Genomic DNA, 13959 nt, shown 5'->3' on the forward strand with positions numbered 1-13959 from the left:
TTCTTAATTTTGGCATAACGCACATCGCGAGGGTCCATGCGTCCCTTTCCTTCTTAATTGATCCCAAGTCAAGGCTCGCCCATGTAGCACTGTCCAGGTAAAAAACACCACTTTTGGCCAGGTTTTTAATTGCCAAATTCTTTTCCATTTTTTTGTGTTTGCATTTCCAGCTCCTCCTGTTTTCATATGGTAGCCTTTTGATATTGTGAACATGCCTTTTATGCATTTGCCCCATCTTATTATATCTGGTCCTTCTTTAATAGCTATTTTCCTGGTTGCCAATTCTTTTTGATAGGTTGTCCATTGATCAGTTTCTGGGGCTTCAGGCCAGTCACTTTTCATCTTCCATTTTCTCCAATAACTGTTTGGTTCACCTGCCTAATAGTTTCTTACTGGGTCTTCCACTACTTGGGTTGTGTACTATTGGATTTCATGTAGCTGGGGTTCTTGAATCAAGGTTCCTCTTTGTTGCCATGCTTCCTGCCAAAAATCTGCTTTGTCTCCCTCACGAATTTCCCAAAAGCTGTTGTCTCTTATCAGAGCTCTGTTCATACTTGCCAGGTTCCAAATCGCTGAGCCTTTCCTTTTTGACAGGGTTCAGAGTTTACCTTCCGGTGTCCTTGCTATCTCATATTTCTGTTCCCACAACATTTTCCATAGGTCATTCCCTCCTTGAATCCATCTCCACCATAATTTTGCCCCCATGACTTGGTTTAAAATATAAGGGTCTCTTAGTCCTAGGCCTCCCTCTGAGACCGACCTGCTTAACCATGTCCAAGAAAGTAAAGCCCATTTTTTTGATTTGTTTGCCCCTTACCACAGAAAATTTTTGAATATTTGCACCATTTTCTGGCATATGGTCTTAGGGATTGCTTGACTGGCCATCTAATAGACTGGCATAGCTTGAAGGACTAATTTTAGGAGTATGAGGCGGCTCGGTGTATTGAGCGTTCTAAACGTCCAATTGTCCATTCTTTTTTGAATTTTCCTTATCAAACTGTGCCAATTCGCTACTCTGTACTATTGATCACTCAGTTGTACTCCTAAGTATTTTGTTGGAAACTGCCCAATTTTGAACCCCAGTGTTCTTGCCAGGAAGGCTTGGCTCACTCTTGGTGTGTTGAAAAAAAAGATTTCAGTTTTTTCTTTATTCACCTCTGTTCCTGAAGCTTTTGTAAATTCTGATAGGATCTCCCCTAGTTTTTTAGCTTCCTTGAGGTTTGCTTGGCTATACATCATTACATCATCCACAAATTGTTGATGTGTAATAGTTAAGTCCTCCCCCCATAATCTTAGCCCTTTGAATTCTCCTCTGCTTACTCTGGCATTGATTAAATGACCTAATCCGTCCGCTGCTAAAATGAACAGGAACGGTGAGAGAGGGTCTCCCTGTCTTAGGCCACGGGAAGGCTTAAAGGTGTCAGTAGGGGTCCCGTTAAGCAGGATTGACATACTTGGTGTGGATATCATGGACATTATCCATGCTATCCATCTATCGTCAAATCCGTAGGCTTGTAGGATTTCTTGTAGATATTGCCAGCTGAGTTTATCATAGGCCTTCGCTAAGTCAAGTTTAACCATCATTCCTTTATTTCTTGTTTTCTTTAGGGAGTGGATCACCTCTTGTGCAACAACAATCCCATCCACAATCTGTCTTCCTTTCACAAACCCTATTTGTTCTTTTGCTATCAATTCTGGGAGTAGAGGTTGTAATCTTTTTACCATTATAGTGGCCAGAATTTTATAGATTACATTGCAAAGAGCTATTGGTCTGAAGCTATGGGGTTCTTCAACCTGATCTACTTTTGGTATTAATGCCAGAAAGGTAGCATTCCATGTGGGGTGCATTCTTTTGTGGCTTCCTGATTTTTCTACTGCATTAAGAATATATTTTTTCATGAGCCTCCAAGTTGCTTGAAATAATTTTGCTGTAAAGCCATCTGGGCCAGGGGCTTTATTTTTAGCCATTGACTTGACTACTTCCTCAACCTCCTTCTCAGTAATTACCTGTAGAAGAGCCAATTTTTGATCCCTGTTTACCTTTTTTGGGATATACTGTCTTATCTTTGCTATCTCCTGTTCTTCGTTACTTTGCGGCTCTGTTAGTATGCCCTTAAAATGTTGGATTAGGATATTTTCCATTTCCTCTTTCTGGATTACCCTGTTATCTTGTTTATTTTTGAGGGAGAAAATTCGGTTCTGCTGCCTGTGTTGCTGCATCGCTCGATGGAAGAATTTTGTATTCCATTCTCCCTCTTTTAACCATTTAACTCTTGAATTTTGTCTCCAGAGGATTTTCTCCTGCTTTCTTCTTTCCTCCAGACTGATTAGCACCTCTCCTTCCTGCGCAATCTCCTCTGTTCTTCCGTCTTCTATTATTTTTTGTTGTATACTTTTCATGGCTATTTGGATTTGTTCCTTGTCTTTATGGATGTTGCCGAATTCTTCTTTGTTCCAAGTCTTAATTTTTATTTTTAGCTCCTTGGGTCTCAATTGGAGTGTGTGCATCTTATTCTTACCTTGAATTTATACTTCACTATTTTGCCACCAGATTTCCATCTTTTCTATGAGTGTTGGATCTCTTAGCTAGAAGGCTTCAAACCTGAAAGGTTTGTGCTGGTTTTGTTTGTTCATGGAAATTTCAAGTTTTATTGGCCAGTGATCTGATCCTTGGCATGGTAAGATCGTGGCTTCGTAGAAAATATCTTTCCCAAGGAAGTGTTCTGTGGCTAAGAACCTGTCCAATCTGGAGGCTATCTGCCTGCTGCCTCCTCTTCTATTATTCCATGTGTATTTTCCATTGATAGTATTTATATCAATCAATTGGAGGGTTGTTTGGGTTTCCCTAAATCTCTCCATATCTGCATCCTCCCGTTGCAATCCTCCTTTCTTTTCCGTTTTGGTTGTCATCATATTAAAATCTCCTGCGATCACCCATAGTTTTTCTGTGTGCAGGTTGCCCATTCGACGCAACTGCTTTAGAAAGACCTCTCTCTCGAGCGGTATGTGAGGCACATGCACCGCTGATACAAGGAACCAATATTTATGTCCTACCATTTTGAATCTCCCTGATAGGATCCTTCTCATTCCTATCCATGGTTCAGCCATTACTTCTGCTAGATTCCACAATATTGCTATACCCCCTGCACTCCCTTTTGCATCTATTGTCATGCTTTCATAATAAGGTTTAATTTTTTTAAGAATTTCCTCCACCTTTGCTCCCGTTATTTTTGTTTCTTGAAGCAGCATGATCTGAGGTTTTTCTTTTTTGATACTCTCAGCTAGATACCTTTGCTTACCCTTGCTGTTAAGCCCTCTTATATTCCATGATGTAATAATCATTGAGACGGTTGGGTTGTTTGATGGAAGACCGCTGAAAGCGACACTACTCTTCCTGTGTTGACTAACATTTCTCCCATTATTTGAATGGATTCTTGTAGATTCTTCATCCTCATTTTCCCCCCTTTCCCTTTGTTTTGATGTTCCTGGATATTATCCTGTTGTGTTCCAAGTTGTTCATTCATCCCTGTTTTCCCACTCTCCTGCTTTTCTTTGTATTTTTGGAAGATGTCTTTGTATAGTTTTTTGTCTTCTTCTGGGATAAATTGCTCGTCCAGGTTTTTCCACTTATCCAGTAAATTTTTTAAAATTTCCTCTTCTGTGGTTGGGTCATCCCCTTTATTTATATCTACTTCCATTACTTCATACTCCTGGTATACTTCCTTTTCTTGATTCCTCTTTACTTCTGGTTCTTCTTGAGCTTTCTGCTTATTGTTGGTGGTGTCCTGCTTTTCCCCCCCGCCTTCCTGATCTTTCTCTTCTTGGTAGTCCATCTTTTGGGTTTCTCCCTCCCCTTCTTCTGTATTTCATACCTATTTGTCTCTTTAATTTTGGTTTGATGTTCTTTCTTTCCATCCTTCTGAAATCCTTTGGTGGGTCATTTCTTGAGTTTTACTTCTTGAAACCCCTCATCGTCTTCAGTGGTTTTCCTTTGTTTCTTGGTCTTTCTCTCCTCTTCCTCTGCATTTAAGGGGCATTCCTTGAAAAGGTTTCCATATTCATGACATTTTCTACATCTAAAAGGTATATGTTCATAGTCCAATGCCTGCTACCATACCTCCTCATGATATTCTAGTTCGACTGCAACTGGTATAGGGTTTGCAATATTCATGTACACACATATTCTTGCATACAAGGTATATCTCCCTCTTTTAGTTGATTCCGCTATCTTTACGAAACTACCTATGGTGTTCCCTATTCCTTCAAGAATCTTTGGGTCCCATAAATCCATAGGTAGTCCAAATAGTCTAACCCATACAGGTGCTGCTGGGAATTTTTCTTTGTCCGGGTTATAGCGTTCCTCCCAATACCTCATAAATAAACCTGCATTGTTATGGAAATATGGTCCTTTTTCAAAATTTTTCTCTTTGTCTTGTAGGTTTGAGAAGATTACCGTAAAGAACCCACGTGTGCCCAGCTTCAGTTCGATGTGGCCGCGTGGCTGCCATTTCTGCTGGATCTATCTTGTCAATTCTTTTTCTGAGGGCCAGACTCCGATGAACTTGTAGATAAATGCATGGTCCTTCATATAGATTTTGTACCTTTCCAGTTTGTTCATCGGAATGACAAACCTCGGTTTCTCCACTGCACAGGGCAGACATCTTCCTTTGCTTCTTGCTTGCCAGCATGCTCCCAGGATTGGTCCCGGTGTCCTTTGTTCAGCCTTCGCTTTGTTGTTGCTTGTTCCTTCTCCCACTTTCGCATCCCTGTAGGAGGGGATCTCTCCCCTCCTAGTCTCCTCTGTCATTTCTAAGCTGCCTGTTCACTTCTTTCCATGCCTATCCGCTTGTTTTCGAGGTATTCCATGCCTCCTACCTCATGGCTGCAGAGCCATTAGGGTTGCAGAGCTCCAAGAATCCCTCATCATTTTTCCTAGTTGGTTTTTGATTTGATTTTATTATTCAAGGCATTTAAAAGAGAAAACTTATGTTAAATAAATCTGAAAATTATCTCCTATGTCTTCAATCAAAGGAGGCTTACCCAATTTCAAGTTCTTTTCACCTCAAAGTTTTTCTTTGCTAATGCAAAGCTTTAGTTCATCTCCAACCTAAAAATTGTGGTCAACATGAAGCTTATCATGTCTAGCCTTGTTTTTGGCTTGATTCTTCACCAAATGTGTTCTCCATTTCCATGCACCATCATTCTTCAAAGCCAAAACAGTAGGAGACCCACAAGAAGATGTATTAGAACTAATGTTCCCATTGTCAAGTAGCTCTTGCAACTCCTTATTGATTCTTTCATCTCTAACACTGGCATCTTGTTCAAACCAATGTTCAAAAGTGAATCATCCTACTACAAATGAACTTCATGTTGTTTTCATCTTTTAGGAGGCAACACATTATATTCCTGAAACATCTTATCATATGTTATTGCAACTTCAACTAAATCAGATTTTAATGCTGCATAACATTCTTGGAAGGCTTCAAATTCATCAACATCTTTATGTTAATCATCAACAATGTATAATTTTGACTAGCATTTACAAACCTCTTCATTTTTCCAGCATTCACAAGAGACAAATTCAATTTCTTGCTATGTTCTCTAACAATGTACTCGATCCCATCTTTAAACAAGTGATACTTGCTCTCATGGCAACAAAAGATGGATTTCCTGTCATATAAGTATGGGCTTCCCAAAACAATCCCACAAATATCAAGTGGTACCACATCAATTTTTACCTCATCAATAAAATTTGCAGTGATGGAAAATCTATGTATGCATTTTCTTGTCACTTGCAACTTAGCATTGTCACATACCCAACCCAAAGGATAAGGTTTAAGATGAGGAATGGTTTCCAAATTTAGTTACTTGACAATGTCTTAAAAAATGAGGTTTGCTTGTGATCCACTCTCAAAGAAAGTGTCTACTTTATTATGTTTTGTGATGACTCTAATATGGAACAACTCTATTCTTTCTCTTTCATTTTGAGTTTCAATGGGTTTACTAGAGGAGCTAGTACTTGCAAAAGAATCCTTAATTTCAATCTCATGGCTATGATTTTTGTTTCATCTCTTTAATCAGATCCTAGATCTTGTTGTGTAGTTGCAGTAATCTTTTCTTTCTCCTTATTATTAAACTTTTCGGGTCTCATCTCAGGATGAAGTTTCCAACAGTGATCTTCAATATGGCCTTCTTTAGAACAATGTTTACATGTGAGTTTTTATCCCTCTTTCTTGACTGAAGCATTTTTTTTATCCTTTCCTTTAAACTTCGCTTTTCCTTTTTCTCCAAACTTAAATGACTTCTCACTAGTTTATTCAGAAACATTCTTCCGTATTTCCGCTAAATGAGTTGCCTATACACAAACTTCATCTAGTTTTGTAGGGCTAAACATGAGAATATCATGTTTTAAATAACTATGCAATCCTCCAATGTATTTCAATATAGTATCTAGGGAGGACAAAACTATACCCAAAATCAAATCCCTTTTCTAATTCTTGATTATAAATTTGCACATTTTGACCTTTAGCTTTCCTAAATTTTTGCAAATCCATTATAGCCTTTTGCATATATGTTAATGGATAAAATTGTCTTCTTATTGCAACAACAAATTCATTCCAAGAGGATAAAACCTTACCATGTTTCTTCTTGTCCTCTTGAGTTTTGTCCTCCCACCAAATAAGTGTCTCACTTTCCAACCTAAGAGAAGCAAGCTTAATTTTGGTCTCATCATCCTTGATTCTTTGTATCCTGTAATACACTTCAATCTGACTAATCTAGTTATCTAATTTCTCAATATCTACCTCTCCATCATACATAAGAAATCAAAACTTAATGTCAATATTTAACAAAGGAGTTTTACCATGTCCTTTTGGAGAATTTGGAGGTGGTTGTGAAAGGGTAGAAGAAGTGGAAGAAGATGAGGATGAAGATGAGGATGAGGATGATGGAGATGACGGTGGTGGATTGTCTCCATTTCCTCCATTTACTTTTGGAGGTTTGTCTCCTTTCCCTCCATCTCCTTTTGGAGGTTTTGAGCTCTCTCCAGACAACCTTGAATTCCTCTCTTCATTAAGAACCTTTACCATTTCAGACATATCAAAGAAATTGTTTCTGAAAGTTTTTTAATCTTCAAACATCCATTCAAGACCTTCTTCATGTGCCATGACTATTAAAGCTTGAGGTGTGTTTGTTCTCCTTGAAAAAATTTGAGATCTTGGCTCCACAAGTTCTCCTTCTCATGTTTTAAGCTTCAACCTTGTAATCATCAGAAAAACACTTGCAAACAAAATCAAAGCTTCACAATAACCTTGAGCTATGATACCAAAATGATTTGTAATTATAAAACTTTAAGGTGATGTAAAAATTTGCAAGTAAAATTCTTAGGTGTTGTAGGAAATGGATCACTGTGAAAAACACATAAAATAATGGATTTTAAAACTTAGTTAACAACATAAACAGAGATAAAATACCATATCATAAACACATAATGGCAAAAATTATAAAGAAGTTCACCCCTCTCCTGGGCTACATCTCCTAGTCCAGTTTCCAATGTTGGGCCTCTTTCATTAAGTGCTCAAATTTGTGTTTACATAGATTTAAAGTGCTCATAATGTAAATATTATATCTCCAATGGCTTCAAAATTGTTAAAAACCCCTAGCTGATATCTTGTTGGGCTCAATTTGGCCAAAAATTGAAGAAGTTATGCCCTCCTAAAGTTTCTCTGCTAATTTCTCTACAAAATGGACTAGACTGTTATCCATCCTATGAATCTACCTTTTCCGAGAGCACCGAGCGACAATTTCTCCCGGCACTAACGCGATTCACGCTAGATTCGGTGCAAAATATCACCTAATTTAATTTCCCAGTAAGGCCCGCAGGCAGAAAATTATGGCTACATGGGGCCATACGCTCGAGGGCTAGGGCTAATCGCCCACCCCCGTCAGCATATCCCCTAACCTTCGGCGGTTGGTTCCATGTATAGAATAAAACCCGGGGTCATTCCTAAATTTATGCATCCATTGCGAAAATTTGTGCCAAGTGCTCTTCAGTGGAGGCATATGGTTATGTGACATCATGTCATTGGAGTTGGTCCCTAAAACTTTGCCCTCGAACTTGCTGGCTCCTGTGCTTTGGCATGTGGTCTGGTGGATTCCATATGATCTAGCGCTATTCCCCAATTTCTACCCCCATTAACTATTCCACTCCGGGCTTTCAATATGTGGGCATATGGAGACCATGGGACCTCGGCCTAGGGCCTATTCCGAAGCCCCCAAACCTCTGTACCCCGCCAAACACCGCCTTTGGTTATATGTTGTAGTTTGTGACCTGGGGTAGGGGCTAAGCCCGAGCCCCCATCCCTCTTCCTATGGTCTCATGGGTGTGGTGTGACTGGGGGCTAGGTGTTTCTGGGGAAACTAGTGTCTTTTCAAACGACTAGCCCTCTAGGTTTGGCCACTACCATAGAAACAACAGTTTAAAGAAATTCACGATTTCTTCTATGTATAATAGATAAGAGAAAGACAAAGGAACCAACCTGGATCTTCCGCATAATCCCTTACTTGATCTCTCTCCCCCTTCACAGAGCTTGCAACTCCTCCTTGTACTTATCCCGCTTGGAGAGTACTTGTAGAAACACAGTAACAAAGAACCATCAAAGCATCTTGATCTATTATATCATAACCATTACAGAATCAGATATATAAGGAATATACAATAACATTCACAAATGATAACATTCACAATTGCACAATCATATGGAAGAAAACTTGAAGAAATTTATTGAATAGAAGGGAGAATTACAACCTAGTTGTCTGATCCAACATCATCCTTCCAGCATCAATCCCTCTTCACCTCATGAAATAGCAATATCACACCAACAATACAATGCTCTTTCCTCAAATACAAACTATCAACACTTCCTTGCAATTCACAAAATTCTAGCCTCTAGATCTCTTAGATGAGGGATCCATTTATAGATGTGTGCAAGGGTGTGAGTCATCTTTGGGGTTTTGATTAGTATCGTTCCATTTGTTACATTTGGTTCCACTTGGAGATTTCTTGGATCTCTTACTCATCCCTGGGCAAATTCAGAGAGGCAAGTGTCATAAGAGAAGTTTTCTGGAAGATTCCATGATCAACCACCTTGCAAACTGTCTCGGACATTTGTCCATCCTCACCCATCACACCCTACAGAAGGCCTAATCAATATGCATCACACATGAGTAGTGTACCACTCAGTATGCGTCGCACCTGGCCAGTGTAGCAGTCAGTATGGTTCAGTTTAGGCCATTTCTGGATAGTTTTTCAGGTGGAACTTTTGGGGAATGATGTAATCAGATGACCATGTTCTTTTAGGGTATGAAACAACTCTTTTAGGGGTTGATGAGCCCTAGTTTATTGACATATAAGATTGGGGTTGAAGTGCCCAAATATGTCTATAACAGTTTCCCCCTAAAGCATGAAGTCGTAAATCTTGATGTTGGGTGAAATGCTTTATCATGAGGATCCAAGGTTTCGAACTAGAAGGTGACCTGTATAAGATACAATACAATACATCATCATAATATAATTTTCATGATCTAGCTGAGGCGGGCATTCCCATGCTCAGCTTTATAAATTCATTTCATGTACATAGATCAGATAGTCATCTGTAGATGCAGACTGGTGATTCTTCAGATGTAGAGTCATCATCCTTGGCTCGGATGACCATCTGTGCAGCTTCTTTGTACATTTGATGTCTTTATATCCCTGAATATATTGCAGCTCAGATGGATGAAACTAGATCTGGGGTCTTCAAACTCGTTCAATCTTCGCCCGATGTACAAGTCAATCCATGTGAAGAGATGTTCTGAAGTCGGACATGGAAAGACATCGCCTGATTACCAGCCAATAATGTGGGCTGTTAACAGATGCGAGAGGAATCATCGATAATGATAATGACCCTCAAGGTACTACAGTACAATTCACGTGGTGTGAATATATGATCTGACATCGAACACCATGCAAAATATTTCGGTTGAAGGCCATTGATGTCAACCTATCGCCAGAAGTGAGAAACTTGCCATTGAGGCATGCAAGCTTCAAAGTACTGAAAGGGGTATATCTAAGTCAACTTCTTGGATAATGAGTTGATGTCGACAATAAGTGACTCGTCGTAGGAGGGCCTTAATGTATCCCACATCTACGACACAAAACGAAGCAAATGATTTTCTGGAGGTGAAAATGATCTGACGACACAAGGTTCAGGAATGGCGGTCATGAAAAATGAAGGTTGAAGGTATTGTAGTGGATGAGGCATTAATTGGATTTTGGTTTCTCAACTAAATGACTTCTCTTGAACATGTCAGCAACACTGAGATGGATTGGTAGCGTTAACCCCAAAATATGGATGGCGTGGAAGACCAATGGTGAGATGACCAGTGAACGGAATAACCCAACCTGACTCAATAATGGTGATGGAGTGAAAGTGTCATGTTCAAGAGTGACCTGCTACCATAAATTTCTTCAAGTTTTTTCCCTTTTTCCCCAGTCATTACTGACCAGTACCTCTTTATTTTTGTCAAGCTTGAGGAGGATAACATATGCTTATTCTATAATTTTCTCTTCGGGCAAACTTGTTGCTATGTTTTAACGAGTTTAATGACAAGGATAACTTGTTCCGTTTCATGTTTAGAGAGTTTGAAAAGGGACGAAAAGAAAACTCCAGAAGTTCTTTTTCGTAGATTAATCTCTTAAGTCTGAAAAAGGATAAAATAATACAAAAGGGATGACTTTTATGATCACTTTAATGAGCCAAAAAAGACAAGTGCTCGAACTTTTTCGTGAGATAATCACTCAAGTCTGAAAAATATTAAAATATACAGGAGGGATGGCACTTCCAATCACTTTAATGAGCTAGAAAGGCCAATTTCTCGACAATCTTTTCATATTTAACGAGTCTGAAAAGAGTTTAAAGGAGACTCGACTTTGAGGAACGAGTGGTGTCTAGGGTAGCAACTGGTTCTGGGTAAGCTTGGAACTTCTCAAAACATGGTGGTTTCTGTGAAGAGGTTGGCTAACAAGACCACTCATCGCAACTGTTCCTCAAAAAGGGTAAACAACCAAGTGGAAGCGTATGATCAGCCAAAAGAATGGAGGTGATGGGAAGTACACAACCAAGGCTCAAAAGGCTAATAGCATGGCAATCACAAAGGTTAATTACCGAAGGTGGGTTCATTTTTTAACGAGCTTGAACCGTGGGGGAGAACTATGCTCGGTTTTTGGTTTCATGTTTTTTACGTAAGCTAGAAACGAAAAAACTAAAAAGCTAGAAATGACAAAACTAAAAAGCTAGAAATGACAAGAACTAAAAATTGAAGATGAAATTGAAAATGATTTGCAAGCCCCCAGCATGATGAAAAGGAGAGTCTCTAGTAGCCATATGGAAATTACTATGGTTAGGTAGGATGGTTTCGTCCGCAGAATAGACAAAACACTTCCTTGGCTTCGTCCACAGAATAGACAAAGGTGAATGGTGTGTCAGAATAATCACATAACCTACATGGAAACTTATCTTTTCAGCTGGGTTTGTCCGCAGAATAGACAAGGGTGCATGCCCCCTAAGCTTCATTACATTCACCAGACTATTCATGGTAATAAGGTGGATGGAATGAAGGTTCAAGAGATATAGCTAATGTAAAAGGACCATTTAGGGATGATGATTGACTTGGAGTTATGCTTGGGCCTGGAAATGAAAGTTGGTCAATGGTGACAATCTTGCCTTCATGTGGGAAACACATCACTCGGAAGAGTGTTGAAACAATAGCCTCCATGTTATAAACACAGTCACATCCAAGGAGTAGATTATAATCTAACGATCCTGGGACTATCATTACGTTCAAATGAACGATTTTCCTTCCCAAAGTAATCGGTAACTTAGGAAGGATCCCTAACGGTCGACTAGTTCCTTTGTTAAAGCCTAACAGATTTTGTGTAATAGGCATAAATGATGGCAAACCAAGTGCTTTCTAAGCAGTTGAGGAAAGGATACTCACTGATGCACCTTCATCTATGATAGTGCCTGACACGATCATTTTGTAAACTTGTACTATGATCCGGAAAGGTACATAAGAAGGAAGGCGGGATCTTGCTAGTCGATTCTAATCAAAAGAAGTGGCTAGACTACTTGGAGGGGTACCGAATAAATGGGTGAATTAACCCCTTGAGTTACGAGAACTGGGGGATTTTCTTCCTGTTGTGAAGGAACGGGCGGATTGCCCCCAAGTTCATCGGACTCTGAAGTAACAAAAAGAATTTGAACGGTATCGTTCTCACTCTCTTCGAGAAGGTTATGATCTTCTGAAGGTAAAACTGGGTCAACTGTCACCTTGACCTGTTGGCTTTGGTTAGGCATGGACTCATAAGATTCACTTTCAGAGAGAGTGTTTTCGACCGATGGTTGATTTAAGTCAGTTGGTTTTTCAACTAGTAAAGGACTAGGGGAGAGTTTCTTGTAGCCAGATGGAAGTCGCTGCGGTGAAACAGGACGGTTATCCAAAACTCTTTTGGCTTCATCCAAAAAAGGACAACGGTGAAGGGAATGATTACCTTCACATAACCTACATGGAACTTTGACCTTTCCTTTCTGTCCATGAACTTCACTATTACTAGTTGATGGTGTGCTATCAACATGATCACCAGAGGTTGACGACACCTGATGGTGTGAATGGGGAGACCATTCTCTCAAGATCTAAGGAAAGCAAGGGCAATCTCGATGAAAATGGTCTCCTCTACACATTATGCAAGGAAATTTGGGTTTGGGAGCTTTAATGTGTGGATTTTCACCAGATGATTCATGGTTGCCCCCTTGCTGAATTGGCTTCTTCTTCTTCTCCTTCCCTTTCTTCTTCTTCTTAGCCACCTAGTTACTAGCGTCACTACTTTCACCAAGCGAAGAGGAGAAAAGGGAGGGAGAAACAAACGAAGAAGAAGGCGAAGGGTCAACTTCAGTATCAACTGGACGCTGATTCGGTTGCAGAGGAATTATGGTATTTTGAACCACAGAGGTTGAGAATAGCCATATTGGAATGCCAATGGTAATTACCGGAAGGGACAATGTGGCCATATACGGAGCACCAATATTTCCCCAAGAAGAAAAAGGACTAGGATTCCCCTCAAAAGGGATTCCTTGATTGGTGGATCCTGGATTTGTCTCCACATATCTCAACCTAAGATCAACTAAGGAACAGGGATGTTATTCCAAATTCAATTAATTTTAAAGACGCTTTGACACAACTTTGCTTTTTCAGTTTTTAAGAGTCGAGAATAGTCTCCTTCGAATTTTAATGAGCCTGAAGTGACAAGTGCTCAGATGGACCTTGTCTTTTAAAGAGTTGAAAAGGAACGAAAGTGACTACTCTGGAGAATCTAGACAGAGGGATTACCAAACCAATTGCAAAACTGCAATATACACCTTGGTGGTAAATTGATGAGAAATTACCAAGGACTTATGTATGGCAGACAATCTTCCCGAATGTTGTGTTCAGTGCATTGCGATCAATAGGGCGACAGACTCGGCTTCCTATGGATAAAGGATATAAGCCTATTGTCGTCTCCCAATATATACGCGATGGTACAGGGAGCACAAGTCTGTGCTAGCACTTGTCGTATCAAGGAGGAGGAATCACCCAACCTTCGATGAAAACGATAGTTACTAGTTTTTACGACGTCGGAAGATGTCTCTAGCCTATACCTCTAGATGTGTTGTGTTAAGTTCCAAAGTGTTGTTAGGTTCATTGAGATTTATTTTAGAGTTGATATTGTTTAAAGTTTTTCTTTCAATGGTTCACCGCGTGATCTTGATTTGAAATTCCAAAAAATGAAATTTACAATGATAAACAATCGTTGTTTATTTTGATCAATGAAAATCTTAGCTACTAGGGAAAGAAGATTACAATTCTTTCAAACAAAGAGCAAAG

Source organism: Pinus tabuliformis, chromosome 1_1 (genome assembly GCF_031772625.1).
Source record: "Pinus tabuliformis cultivar Carrire ecotype Pingquan chromosome 1_1, CPIR1, whole genome shotgun sequence".
In the NCBI taxonomy this organism is placed as follows: Eukaryota; Viridiplantae; Streptophyta; class Pinopsida; order Pinales; family Pinaceae; genus Pinus; species Pinus tabuliformis.